General features: G+C 38.5%; 1 protein-coding gene across 2 annotated transcripts in view; it reads right to left on the bottom strand.

The window, feature by feature from the left end:
* NAALADL2 (N-acetylated alpha-linked acidic dipeptidase like 2) overlaps positions 1–14,340 on the bottom strand; it is a 972,343-nt gene that overhangs the window by 751,999 nt on the left and 206,004 nt on the right. For both annotated transcript variants that reach the window (XM_067466051.1, XM_067466050.1), the window contains one exon: positions 8,408–8,486. The gene's annotated coding sequence lies outside the window, so the exon portion shown is untranslated. The remainder of the gene's footprint in view (positions 1–8,407; positions 8,487–14,340) is intronic.

Genomic DNA, 14,340 nt, shown 5'->3' with positions numbered 1-14,340 from the left:
GCTCTGGGGAGTGTTTTGGAATTTCATCTGGTCCAATAAGCTAACTTGGGTTGGCTAAAGGTAGCACTCAACTTACTTGTAGCAACAGCCCCATTGGATGCCTATTCTTAACATCAAAGTATCGAAGTGTTGGAAGACACCACAAGAACCATCTAGTCCAATCTCTTGTCATGCAGGAACATCCAATCAAAGCATTCCCAACAGATGGCCATATAGTCTGTTTAAAAAGTTCCAAAGTAGGAGACTCTCACACATATTCCAAGAATGGGTATTCCACTACTGAGCAGCTCTTGCTATCAGGAGGATCTTCTTGATATTGAGATGGAATCATTTCTCCTGTGGTTTGAATACATTGCTCCATGTCTTAGTCTCTAGAACATCAGAAAACAAACGTGCTCCATTTTCAATATCCATTCATTTCTGGGAAGCATTGAAAATGTCGATTTTGAACCATAACGTCTTATACGACTCAGGTCTTCCTTATTTCAAGTGTCATATTCTCCCATACAAATCTGTTTATATTCTGGGAAGGCCTTCCCTCCAATCCCACTCTCTGCACAGGTACACATGGTGGGAACACAGGAATTTTCTCCATGGAGAGTCCAACCTCTCTTGAACTTCCTGCTCAGAGTGAGTAGATAGGTACTCACTATCAATCCATACCTTACCATCTTTCTACACTAGCAAGCTTTTGAGAATTTTAAGGACAAATAGGATGTGTATATAATGTGATGGATTTTTATTTTGTATTCTTTAAAAGTTTTGGCTTTCAAACTTGAATTTTCAATAGCTTAATTACTTTTAGACTTTTGCATGCTGGGGATTTTTTAAAGCTATGTTTGCTTTAGCTGTTGAGAAAAGACAGGATGATTATTTCACTTGCATTTCTAATTTGAACCCTGTCATACCCAAGTCTCTTGCCTTCAGATGATGACTGACTATCCAAACTGAAATTTGCTTCCATATTCACTTAGGGCAAATTTCACTGACAACTGTAAAATGAGTTTATCTCTCACTGGCTTGTTCTTAGTTCTTCTCACTATTCCATTCTGTTTCAACAGACCATGATAGAAGAAAACAAAGATGGGAGTGTGACAAAGTGAAATGCTAAATGCTCATGGATGGCAACTTAATAAATAGAAATTTTAGTAGAAAGGATAGACCGAGGGGGAAACTATAAGAGAACATGCTCAGTTTTTCACTATATTTTCTAACTGCTTACTTCGATGAATTAATTTACCACACTCAGGGTCAAGATGTATGGGTGTTTTTAAGTGACAAGAGCAGCACTTCTTTACCATTCAAACAAGAGAAATGTTTTGTAGGCATTTTGATTTTTAATTACAATAAATGTCAAGAGCTTCATGGAATGACAGAAGAGGCCTCTGAATGTTCTAATAATTCTACAGCTCCTCTTAAAGTATTAATCAAGTAACCTTAAAGGGCTTTTTGCCAGATTCTCTGCAGATGTAAAATTGATTCCACTTGAGTGGTGACAATTTACACCAATTGAGACTTTGGCCTTGTATTTTTGAACACTCCAATAATTCAAGTGTGTTGCTACTATAGAAAAAAGTCTCCTTCTGCTTCTTAGCTGATGTGGTGAAAGAAACCTGTGAAATTAAATCTTCTTGTATGTTGGCACATTAGTTCAGGGCTCGATTTCAATCTCACCAATGTTATGACATCAGATAGCATTGAAAAAGTCACTATCTCTTAGCCCCAGGTCTTCATGTGTAATATAATTCCCTCTATAATAGTGAACTTGAGTAGTTGAGTACCTGTCATGCCCCAACAGAAACCTCCTCTGATTTCTTTCTTAGTTAGGAGAGGTTAGCCTGCATGTTGTAAATAGCCATTATGGGAGGGATCCAGAATTAGCCCCTTCGTTCCCTTTAAGATATCCCCTTTCCCCTCCCATTTCAGAATCTTCCTCAGGGGTGGAGTCTCTCAGCTAGACTTAACTGTATCTCTGGAACTCAGCCATTAGACCAGGAGGTGTCAAAGGAGTGAAGATGCTGAAAATATTCCACGTCAAGGTTGATAGGCAATGGTTGATCAATAGAAGTTAAATAATTAAACAGTTGAACAGTTGGTTCTGTAAGCAAAGTGTCTTTGCTGAAGACACAGAGAAAAAAGAAGAAAAGACAACAGACAAGTAGGTAAAGATCACCATTAGAGCAAATCCCTAACCTTTTAAGAGACTTTTGCCAGTTAGATCAGGAGGAGTTGGAATTTGAACACTAGGTGTACATAAGCATAGTTATCTCAAACTTAAAAGAAAATGGAATATAAATCAATAAAAGAAAAAAGGGGGTTGATAAAGGTGTCACTTCCAGATTTGAGAAGCTAGAGAGAAGAAAAAGACAAGATAACTAGTCTACTTTCTGAAAGAGAACATTCAGATTCTTGGATTCACTGAATTTTGAAATGTTCCTGCTGTTAGGCTGTATGGAATACAGAAAGACTCCTGTGATTATGGAACCATATCTGTGGCTTCACTTACTCATGTTCCTGGGAAAATGATACTTGTTAGGTCCTCTAAGTCATTTAATATTATGCTTCCCCGTTGCACTGGAGGACCTAACAAATTCCTAAAGATACCTCTCTGGACCTCATCATATGGACATTTTCCTCTGTTTTTACCCATTTCTATATACTTCAAAGATAGACTTCCATTAGCTCCATCAAACAATGAAGGACTGTTTCCAGTGGTTGCTTATGAGATTTCAACGTCAGGCAAAATTGACTCCATTCCTTTCCCTGTGCACAGAAATGCTTAAAAACAAATATTTTCCTTATGATAGGAAGTGATGGATTCCTCTGATTACTTTGTGATGTTTCACTGTGGGCATTCATATGAGTGGTCTGCTAATGCTCCTTGTGTTTCTCAACCTTCCTAATGCCAGGACCCCTTAATACAGTTCCTTATGTTATGGTGACCTCTGATCATAACATTATTTTCATTGCTACTTCATAACTGTAATTTTATTACCGTTATGAATCGTAATGTAAATATCCAATATGCAGGATGTATTTTCAATCACTGGACCAAATAACCAATATGCACAAATTTGAATATTGGTGGGGTTTGCATGTGGAATTTCACCTACATCCAGAAACCACTGTGGATACAAACAATGATGGATCTGGACCAAATTGACATGAATACTCAATAAGCCCAAATGTGAACACTGGTGGAGTTTAGGGAAAACAGACATTGACATTTGGGAGTTGTAGTTGCTGGGATTTATAGTTCACCTACAATCAAAGAACATTCTGAACTCCACCAATGATAGAATTGGGCCAATCTTCCCACACAGAACCCCCACGATCAACAGAAAATACTGTGTTTTCTGATGGTCTTTTGCAATCCCTCTAACATCCCCTCATGACACCTCCCCCCCCCCCCAAGGGTCCCAACCCCCAGGTTGAGAAACACTGAATTAGTGGCTTAAAACTGATGTGGGTATCATTGAAAGAAGTATTTTAAAAAGTGTGCCTGTCTCTTTTAGTGTGGGGGTTTCAGGGGAACAATCCCATGGAAAGTGGTATCTCAAAAAGGGTCCCTGATTTAAACAGGGTGTTGGTATCCCTGAATGGTTGTGATGGGAATGAGTATATTCTCCATCTTCTCTAAAGACAGAATTCCAAGAAATGCCAAGCAAAGAAGATATTTCCATCCACCACCACTACCCTTCCTGTGGGATGAAGTCCTATGAATCTCTATGTCTTCCAGTACAGTTCAATGCTATGCTGGGACAAAAAGTTAGGTAATTTAAGAGTGATCACCTATATTCATGATTCTGGGTCACCACAGTCCAACCTGGAATGTATCTCACATATAGTGGTCTTACTGTATGCAGAAATGCTGATACATTTTACCTGTGGTGAGTAGGATTGTCACTGTGGGATTATCCCAGGCCAAAACGATTTCTAAGCCAAAACCTGAAATTAAAAGATCTAGGACACTGATATTATGCATTAAGTACTTAGCCCAAAACTTTGAACAATCTTCTGGACACTGCACTCAGGTTTCAGACATGGAAGCAAGTAGAAGGGTTTAAATCAGTTCTTCCTATTGGCAAATAAGATTAATCTTCTGAGAAAATGCAAGCTAAGGAATTCTAGGAGATGTAGTGCAAAGATTAGCTTTATGTCTTCCTCTCTCAATTCTAGGTTCAACTAGTTTCTGGTTTCTATTGACATAATTTTCTTTTCATGGAGAAAATGGCAAGAATATAATAATTAATTATTTATTTGACTAGTCATATGACAATTTCAAAATACAACACGAATAAAAGACAAGGCAAAAAGGAGAGGACGGCAGCTGATCTTCTATTTACAGTCAGAATCTTATTTTCCTGGTTCTTCTAAGAATAAACAAAGGGAAAGCAAGGAAACATTGGTGTAAAACATTGATGAAACATGTAGTAGTGGTAAATGATTAAATAACAGATTTCAAGGAGCATATAAGGCAACATAAAAAGACTACAAATTACTCCTCACAGATGTATTTGTACAAGCCAAGAATAGTATTGTATGAATAATAATAATGGAGACATTTAAGATTTTTCATTGAAAAAGAGAAACACTGATCCCCACTTAACACTAGGCCCTGCTCTTGCATTTGACTTTTCTAATAGGCCTATTATAAAGGAGAATATTTCATTTGGAATCAAAGCTGCACTGGGGGAAAAATCATTGACCATGAAATGGAGACATAGACATTTGTCCTTCTAGTGCATTTTTTTTTCAGCCAGGCAGTGAATATTCTTTTCCATTTCATTATTGTAATAAAATATGCTTCTTTTCAAAGTCCAATTTAAGATTTAATGATGCAGAGAAGTTTGGGGTGTTTAAAAAGAAACTGGAACAATAACACTAAAAACGTTGCTGCCGTCTACAAGAATATCACCCAATGAAAAAATATATCTCTGGTCAATTAGCTTTAATTGTGTTAAACAATGACAAACTACAGAAGTAATTAGAACTCACACATGGTGATAGAGAGTGACTAAGTGGTGTTGATTAGTTAGCAGTAATTTAAGCTTCCAAAAGATTGTCATTTCTTTATGTGTATTTTAAAACAAGAATTGGATTGGATTAAATACAGTTGTGTTTCTTCTTTTAATTTGGATATAACCAAATAGTATCCTAGGTTTTATCTCCCTCTTTTAAATGAAACAGCTTCTGAAGAATGCACAAGGAATATCAAAAACAAAACAAAAAATCCTTATTGAAGCAGATGCAGCCATTTTTTTATTTAACTGTTTTATTCATTGCATTGATATCAGTCCAATGAACTCTAGGCAACATACAAGTTTTTCCTTCTGTCCTGGAGCCCTCTCCTCTGCATTATACAAACTGTGCTCAATAATGAGGTCAGCTGTGTTAAATTAATACTGGCTGCAAATGAGTTCAACTAAGGCCATCTGGTGCTACAGACAACATTTGTGATTTCCTTGCCTCCCACACCTCTGACCCTTGGCTTGATTATGGACTAACATCCTTTCTTGATTTTAGATTCAGCTCAGACTGTTTCTTTTTTCTTTTTGCTAGATTTTGTATTGCTTAGACTATACCTCTACTTTTGCAGAAACCAGTATTATCTTGGTACTGGGCTGGCTTTCCTATGGGAGCTTGCCTGCTTTACAACAGGACACCCTAAAGTGAACCTACCATGGGGTTTTCTTGGCAAAATGTATACAGAGAGAGGAGTTGATATTGTCTTGCTCTGAGAATGAAAGAATAAAACTTGTTCAAAGTCACCTAGTTGGTTTCCATGTTTGACTGGAGATTCAAACCATGTTTCCCAGAATCATGACCCAACACTCAAACCACTACACCACCCTGACTCCATGTGATGTCAAAATATGGCCCACTGGACACTCCCTGTCTTCTCTTATGCCACAATGCCCCACTGCTTCCACAGAAGACATCTCGAATGTGATTTCTAGAGTATGCAACCAACTAAGAAAGCAAACAAGCAATCAATTTACGTTGTGTTGAATAAGTATTTCTCCAAGCCATTTAAGAAAAAAGGATGAATAATAGGTTCAGATTTTTTTTTCATCGAGCCCTTTTTGCAACATCAAAACTGGAGTATGAGATAGCAATTTCTAATGACACTTGCTGGTGGCTTCAAATAAAGTCTATCACTCCACTGTTTACCACTCATTAATCCTTTTGATTAGGTGAAAGACATGTGATAGTTGTCTCATGATCACACAAGGATTCAACAGATATGCAACTAAATACACCCAAATGTTAATGAGAATATAGCCAGATCAACTCAGGAATTCAGGCATACCTAGGAAAGAGTATCAAAAGGGTCCAGGGCTTCTGCATTGGCCGTTATAACATTACATGTGGTTTAAAACATTACATGTAGATGAAACATGTTGTGTACCAAAATGAGCAGAAGATGAATTTAACATGTTCCTAAAATAGCTACAAGTGCTCCAAAAGGTTCAGAAATTTGCTGTACCAAGAAATTGGCTACTGCACATGATTTAACATGCATTGGCCATTATACACATAAATGGCTGCCAATTGACATTGGCATTAGGTAACCTTTATTATGGACAGCATCTGCATAATGATACATTCTGGGACGCCTCGCGGGAATGGGCCTTGGTGGCACTGTTCTACAGTGGCTCGGGTCCTTCCTAGAGGGTCGTACCCAGAAGGTGTTGATGGGGGACAACTGCTCGTCCTCACAACCATTGTCTTGTGGGGTCCCGCAGGGTTCAATACTGTCCCCCATGTTGTTTAATATCTACATGAAGCCGTTGGGAGAGATCATCCGGAGTTTCGGGGTGCGGTGTTATCTGTACGCAGATGATGTCCAACTCTGTCACTCCTTTCCACCCACTACTAAGGAGGCTGTTCAGGTCCTGAACCGGTGCTTGGCCGCTGTGTCGGACTGGATGAGGGCGAACAAATTGAAATTGAATCCAGACAAGACAGAGGCACTCCTGGTCAGTCGAAAGGTCGAACGGGGAATAGGGTTACAGCCTGTGTTGGACGGGGTTACACTCCCCCTGAAGACGCAGGTTCGCAGCTTGGGTGTGATCCTGGATTCATCGCTGAGCCTGGAGCCCCAGGTCTCGGCGGTGGCCAGGGGAGCATTTGCACAGCTCCGGCTCGTGCGCCAGCTGCGCCCGTACCTCGGGAAGTCTGACTTGGCCACGGTAGTCCACGCTCTGGTCACATCCCGTATAGATTACTGCAACGCGCTTTACGTGGGGCTGCCCTTGAAGACTGCCCGGAAGCTTCAGATGGTCCAACGCTCGGCAGCCAGGTTGCTAACAGGAGCGGCACTCAGGGAGCATACCACTCCTCTGTTGAGCCAGCTCCACTGGCTGCCAATCTGCTACCGGGCACAATTCAAGGTGCTGGCGCTAGCCTACAAAGCCCTAAACAGTTCCGGCCCCACTTACCTCTCCGAACGCATCTCCACCTATGAACCGACACGGACACTAAGATCTTCCGGGGAGGCCCTGCTCTCGGTCCCGCCTGCATCACAGGCACGGCTGGCGGGGATGAGAGACAGGGCCTTCTCGGTGGTGGCCCCTCGGCTATGGAATGCCCGACCCACTGACATCAGGCAGGCCCCTTCGCTGCTGGCGTTTCGAAAGAAGGTTAAAACCTGGCTCTTTGAGCAAGCGTTTGGCTAATCAGCGCAATCAAACACAGGATGACGGTAAATTGAACATAGGAATGGCACAAGGATTATGAGATTGGATTTTGCTTTGTGATCGAGGCATTAAGTATGAATGATTAATTGTGTATTTTGTTATTGTGTATGATGTGTTTTAATTGTTATTGTTGTGTTAATTTACATTGTGTAAACCGCATTGAGTCGCCTAATTTAGGTTGAGAAACGCGATATAGAAATAAAGCAAATAAATAAATAATAAATAAATACATGCCTATCACAGAATGAAGAAATGTTATTATGCTTAGCCGCCCCCACCACCACCATGTAAATGTTAAATTCTCTTAGTTACTATATTTCCCATTGACCCTGATTCAGCCCTACATCTTAAATGTACTATTATCTGTTTCCATTCAGTTAGCTGGCAACATGCTTTTGGGCTACTGGATCAATGAACACACTTTCAGAGCTTCTTTTTTTTTCTTTTATTCCAGATGCTATCACAGTTCAGCTTCCTACTGGTTAAATATATAAAAGTTCAGCCCTGGAATGTGATATAAATTGAAAAGAATCATTTACAAAGGTAAGGGATTTTTTTCCTTAGCAATTTGTTCTCCTATCCATCTCAATTTTATAATACAGGCCACTGGTGTCCCCAGTCTGATAGCATGGCTTTCACTTAAGGTTGAACCTCAGTATAGTACTTCTTATATACAAAATAAGCATTAGCTTCATCATCATTACCTTACTTAGAGGTTCCTTCTGGAGCACCAGGTCAGCCCAAACCATGACCTCTGAGCACCTCTAGAATTAGCATCACTTCCTGTGGAAAATGAAATAATAAAAGAAACAAATTTAAAATGCATATAGACACCAATCATGCAGCCCTGAGAACCTGTAAAGTAGGGTGATATAAAAATATTTAACTAATGCAGAAATAACACCAAGGAAGCATAAGGGAAAGAGAAAGAGCACAGTGTTATTGAGTCTTAAGTTGTTGTATTATATGACGACTATGTGTTTTACTCTATTATATTTCATTTTGTGTTTTATTTTATGCTCTGTTTTTAGACATCTTGTGTCGCGTGTATGCCACCCCAAGTCCCTTTAGGGAGATGGTGGTGGGATACAAGAATAAACAATTACTTCTTCTTCTTCTTCTTCCTCTTCTTTTTGATTAGGGCTATTTACATCCAGCCAAGCTAAAATATGGTGCCTTATTTGCATTGTGGAAATGACAATATCCAAGGATAGTCAAATGTTGTGTTGTAAAGTTGTGTATATGATTAAAAATGCATGCACACATGCACACAAACATCCTGAGACTCCATTTTAGATTGCAAATATGGCCTATATCCAACTGGAAGAGTTAACTAAAATTTTTAATCAAAGGAAACTCATTAAGTCAACACCAGGCTGACTTTCTTTTTTAGTAGATTTTATTGCATTAACTCAATATTTTTAACTATTTATAATTACTGTTTTGTTGTGTATTTTATTGTGTTTAATTGTAGGCATTGAATATGTGCCGACTGGAAGCCGCCCTGAGCTCCCCCCCCCGGGGGGGGGGGGGGTGTGGGGTGTGAGAAGGGCAGGGTATAAATACCTGAAATAAATAAATAAATAAATCTATATAGGTTCTTGTGGGTTTTTTCGGGCTATAGGGCCATGTTCTAGAGGCATTTCTCCTGACGTTTCGCCTGCATCTATGGCAAGCATCCTCAGAGGCGAAACGTCAGGAGAAATGCCTCTAGAACATGGCCCTATAGCCCGAAAAAACCCACAAGAACCTAGTGATTCCAGCCATGAAAGCCTTCAACAATACATTAAATCTATATAGTTTACATTGCCTCTACTGTTCTACTTAGAGGTCTACATCTAATTGTAACTTTCATGTGTAAAGGTTTCATTGAGGGGGGAGGCTCCTTGCACCAATAAAATTCTGCATGTCAGGGATACTGAGCTAGCATATTGTTTAATTTATTTCTGTAGTTTTGTGAAGATGAATAGATCTATGCAGTTGTTTTGTATTCCTTTCAAATAACCACATTTCCCAGCATTCCTCCTTTTGGCCCAATGAAGTTTAACTCCAGCTTATATTCCTGTGATGAACTTACTGCTACTCCCATCAGCATGAAGAAAACACCATCTAAATAGTCTCATTGCTGCTGAATTACGACGCATATATACATTTTCTTTACTGAATCTGTGGCTTAGCAAAACATACACTATTGATGCACTATGTTCCATAATAATCTAATCTTAAATTTTCTGATGTGTTGCATAAAATTGCTCAGAGCTTTATTCTAACTTGAGCTAATATTTCAATAATGTTTACATTTTAACTAACATTTACATTTTAACTAACAAATGTAAATAAGTTTGACAAATAACCAACTTTTGCACTGCGTGCAGATGAGGATCTGCAGTTGGTTAAATATTTATTATTTAAATTCAGCCGCACTACACTGCCTATGCTGCAAATGCTGAAATTAGTCATGTAAAAATGGCTTGAAAGCCATGCACTGGAAACGCACATTTTGTGCACTTCATTTCATTTTATAGTCTCCAAGAACTATTACAATTTTAATAAACTTGTTTCTGGGATTTGAAGCCAAATGCTTATACTCAAAAGACATGAATTTATTAACTAGAAGACACCCAGAGTGGTAATAAAATGTATTCCCCAGCGGTTTGCTGCAAATGGCCTGTAAAAATTACATTTTATTAATCCAGCTACAATTAAAGAATATGCTGTCCCATTTGCATTCCAGTGCCCTACTTCCACGATGACAAATATTTTACATTAATCATCACACACACACTTTTTGCTTGTAACTATATTCCTTTGTCTATCCTTGATTCTTATTCACTGCCATTCCAAAACTCTACTATCTCACTTTATGATAGGGAACCAAGATCTCTTAGTATCACAGGACAGTCAAAGGTAACGTGTACATAATTTCTCATAAAATAAATGTCTCTATCATGGTATGGCATCCCACAAACAAAAGAAAAGGTATAATTTGTGCATTCTGCCTGTGTTGGACCTTACTTCTGAGTACATGTGAGTAAGGTTGTGCTATTAAAGATGCATAAACAATCTGCTCTAGTACATGTGTATTTTGCTCATGTTTGAACTTTATTTATGCCTTGGGGACTAAATGTTCAACATTTAAATGGTTGTTCTTGCCATGAAAAGATAATATTATGGGACTGAACATAATTGCCTGGATGACTGTAATGACATGACATGTTTTCTTAAGCCTTGGAAATCTAGTTTAATTTTGACTTTACAATTTTTACACTCATACTGCATACATGTCGATTGTTTCTTTTTCCTCTCCCAATAATTTGTATTAACATTCCCTTCCTCCCACATTTCCCTTTATAAAAACTGGGTATTCCTTATCCAGAATTCCAAAACCCAAAGTATTTCAGAACCGGAAACTGTCTACCTGGATGGTTGAGTTAGTGACATCTTTGCTTTCTGATGGTTCAAATGTTATTCAAAATTTTTAAAAGTATCATCAATAAAATGATCTCCAGACTCCATGTAAAACATGTATATGAAACACAAATGCATTTCTTGGTTAGACTTGGGTCCCATCTCCAATATATATAATTATGTACATATATACAAATTCCAAAATCTGGAAAATCTGAAATGCAACACACTTTTGGTCCCAAACATTTTGGCTTACATCTTTAGCCGAGTGGTCTGTTTATATTGTTTTATATTATACATCATAATGTATATTGATGTTGTTAAATAAATACATGAGAGAACAGTAGTCTGGGGCTGGACCTAAATATGCTGGCATTAACTGATACCAGTATATTCTGGCATCACGAAGCTGATTGACCCAAAACATAAAAACATAGTTTTAGCAGTTTTAGAATATTATTCTTCTCAGTGAAGCATCATATTTTGTTTCAAATTGTGTGCCTAAGGAAACCCAAGGGGAAATTTGGGTGGAAAAGATGGAAACTCCTCAGCGAAGTTGCACACTGGGGATCAAGCAAATAACAAAACATACTATCTGGATTAATAAGAACTGTGTTAACACTCTACCTCTTAGGTAAAGGTAGTCCCCTGACATTAAGTCCAGTCATGTCTGACTCTGGGGTGTGGTGCTCATCTCCATTTCTAAGCCGAAGAGCCAGCGTTTGTCCGTAGACACCTCCAAGGTCATGTGGCCGGCATGACTGCATGGAGCGCCGTTACCTTCCCGCCGGAGCGGTACCTATTGATCTACTTACATTTGCATGTTTTCGAACTGCTAGGTTGGCAAAAGCTAGGGCTGACAGCGGAAGCTCACGCCGCTCCCCGGAATCGAACCTGCGACCTTTCGATCAACAAGCTCAGCAGCTCAGTGCTTTAACCCACTGCGCCACCGGGGGCTCTCACCTACCTCTTACCTCTACCTCTTACCTCTACCTCTTACCTGCAATCAATCAAGGAATGGAAGGGGAAGGAAGGTTTTTTTTTCATTGCAGCTCCCTGTATTTCAACAAAGAAGATTTTCAAATCTTTTGAGAATTATAAAGAAACTAGCCATGCCCTGCCACACATTGCTGTGACCCAGTCTAGTGATTCCAATGTTATCCTCTATTACAGTGTTTCTCAACCTGGGGGTCAGGACCCCTGGGGGGGGTCATGGGGGGTGTCAGAAGGGTTACTAAAGATAACAGTATTTTCTGTTGGTCATGGGGGTTCTGTGTGGGAAGTCTGGCCCAATTGTATCATTGCTGGGGTTCAAAATGCTCTTTGATTGCAGGTGAACTATAAATCCCAGTAACTACATCTCCCAAATGTCAAGGTCTATTTCCCCCCAACTCCATCTGTGTTTATATTTGAGCATTTGGAGCATTCGTGCCAAGTTTGGTTTAGATCTATCATTGTTTGAGTCCACAGTGCTCTCTGGATTTAGGTGAACTACAACTCCCAAACTCAAGGTCAATGCCCACTAAACCCTTTCAGTATTTTCTGTTGGTCATGGAAGTTCTGTGTACCAAGTTTGGTTTAATTCCATTGTTGATGGAGTTCAGAGTGCTCTTTGATTGTAGGTGAACTATATATTCCAGCAACTACAACTCCCAAACGACAAAATCGTAATTTTTTGAGTGATGGTCACTCCTTGTGTAGTGAGACATTTTGTTGCCAAATTTGGTGTGATTTTGTTCGTTAGTTCTTTTGTTTTTAAGGTACTCATTATGCACAGAGCATATATAATGTGAAAATTGCCTCTTGTATTGTATCTTAAAAGAGAAGACCTGGGGGAATGGGCCATTTTTGAGGGGAAGAATCAGGACTTAAAAGCCAAGTGTCACATATGTAACACTTCCCATTCTAATGAAGGAAAACATTATGCTCACTTACCAGATCATGTACCTGACCTTAGTTCACATGGTCACAAATTAGTTGTAGGCTTGCTTATCATCGGGAGATAAATACCTTTTCTGCCAACACAATTCTCAGACTACAAAAAATAGGCATATTGAAAATGTGTCAAAACTAGCATCTAATTTTGTGAATTTATATATTCTTCTTAATGTCCAGCCCCTTCAGTGAGGCCTGAAAGGATATATATATATATATATATATATATATATATATATATATATATATGTCTCACTAAATGGATACACACACACACACACATGTATGAAAAAGCCAACAACTAACAAGACTTTTATTACCTAATTTGTATGGAGAAAGGAAAAATCTGTCAGTTTTATCTCCGCCCCATTACTTGTTTCTAAATTTCCTCAAGTTCTTTTCAACCCTAATATGAAGTCTGTGCTTTTTAGTAGATTCATCAAAAGCAAACTAAAATCAATTTTTCCTGAACAAATGTTTAAAATGTCATTCTTCCTAAAAAGTCATTACCTGCCAGCAGTCTCTCTGTGTCAAAGAGAAAGAACATTTCAGGAACTGAAAAGTTGGTGACCAACACTATCAAGGTGGAATGTACACAGATTAACAGCCAAACTTTGAAGAGTTAAAGCACTCAAAGTGCTGATGTGTCTTTCAATTTCTCTTGCATATGTTTGGCTTTTAAAAATCAACTCCAAAAGACTGGGTGGAGATAGTCCATGATTTCTTCATAGTGCCATATGTGCAATGACTTTTGGAATGGCCCCGGATTACAATTGTGGATGGTATTATTTTTAATAGTGATCGTAACATTTTATATGTTTTAATGTGCATTTAATTTTAATTTTAACATAATATATTTTAATAATAATAATAATAATAATAATAATAATACTTTATTTATACCCCACTACCATCTCCCCAAGGGACTCAGTGCATCTTACTCGAGGCCAAGCCCAAAGTACATCAACAGTAAAAGCAATAACAAACAGTCAATACAACAATTAAAATAATCTCATAAACAAAAATAAACAATAACAATAACAACAAGAATTTAAAAACCTATGGCTGGGCCAGATGTAATATATTAACATTTAAAAAAATAATGCTGGGCATGAACAAGATCGAAAATAACTGAGGTAGAGTTTTCAGAGAGAGATGGGGTGTGCAGACAAATCTAAGTCAGTGATAACTGTTTGTTGTTCAAAGACATTGAATAGTTGCCGTATGTAAAGCCACCTTGGTTCCCCTTCAGGGTAAAGAAAGGTGGGATACAAATAGAGTAAATAAATAAGAA

The sequence above is a fragment of the Anolis sagrei genome, chromosome 3 (genome assembly GCF_037176765.1).
Source record: "Anolis sagrei isolate rAnoSag1 chromosome 3, rAnoSag1.mat, whole genome shotgun sequence".
Taxonomy (NCBI): domain Eukaryota; kingdom Metazoa; phylum Chordata; class Lepidosauria; order Squamata; family Dactyloidae; genus Anolis; species Anolis sagrei.
Note: the sequence above shows the minus strand (reverse complement) of the source record. Positions and strands in the feature narration are given on the sequence as shown.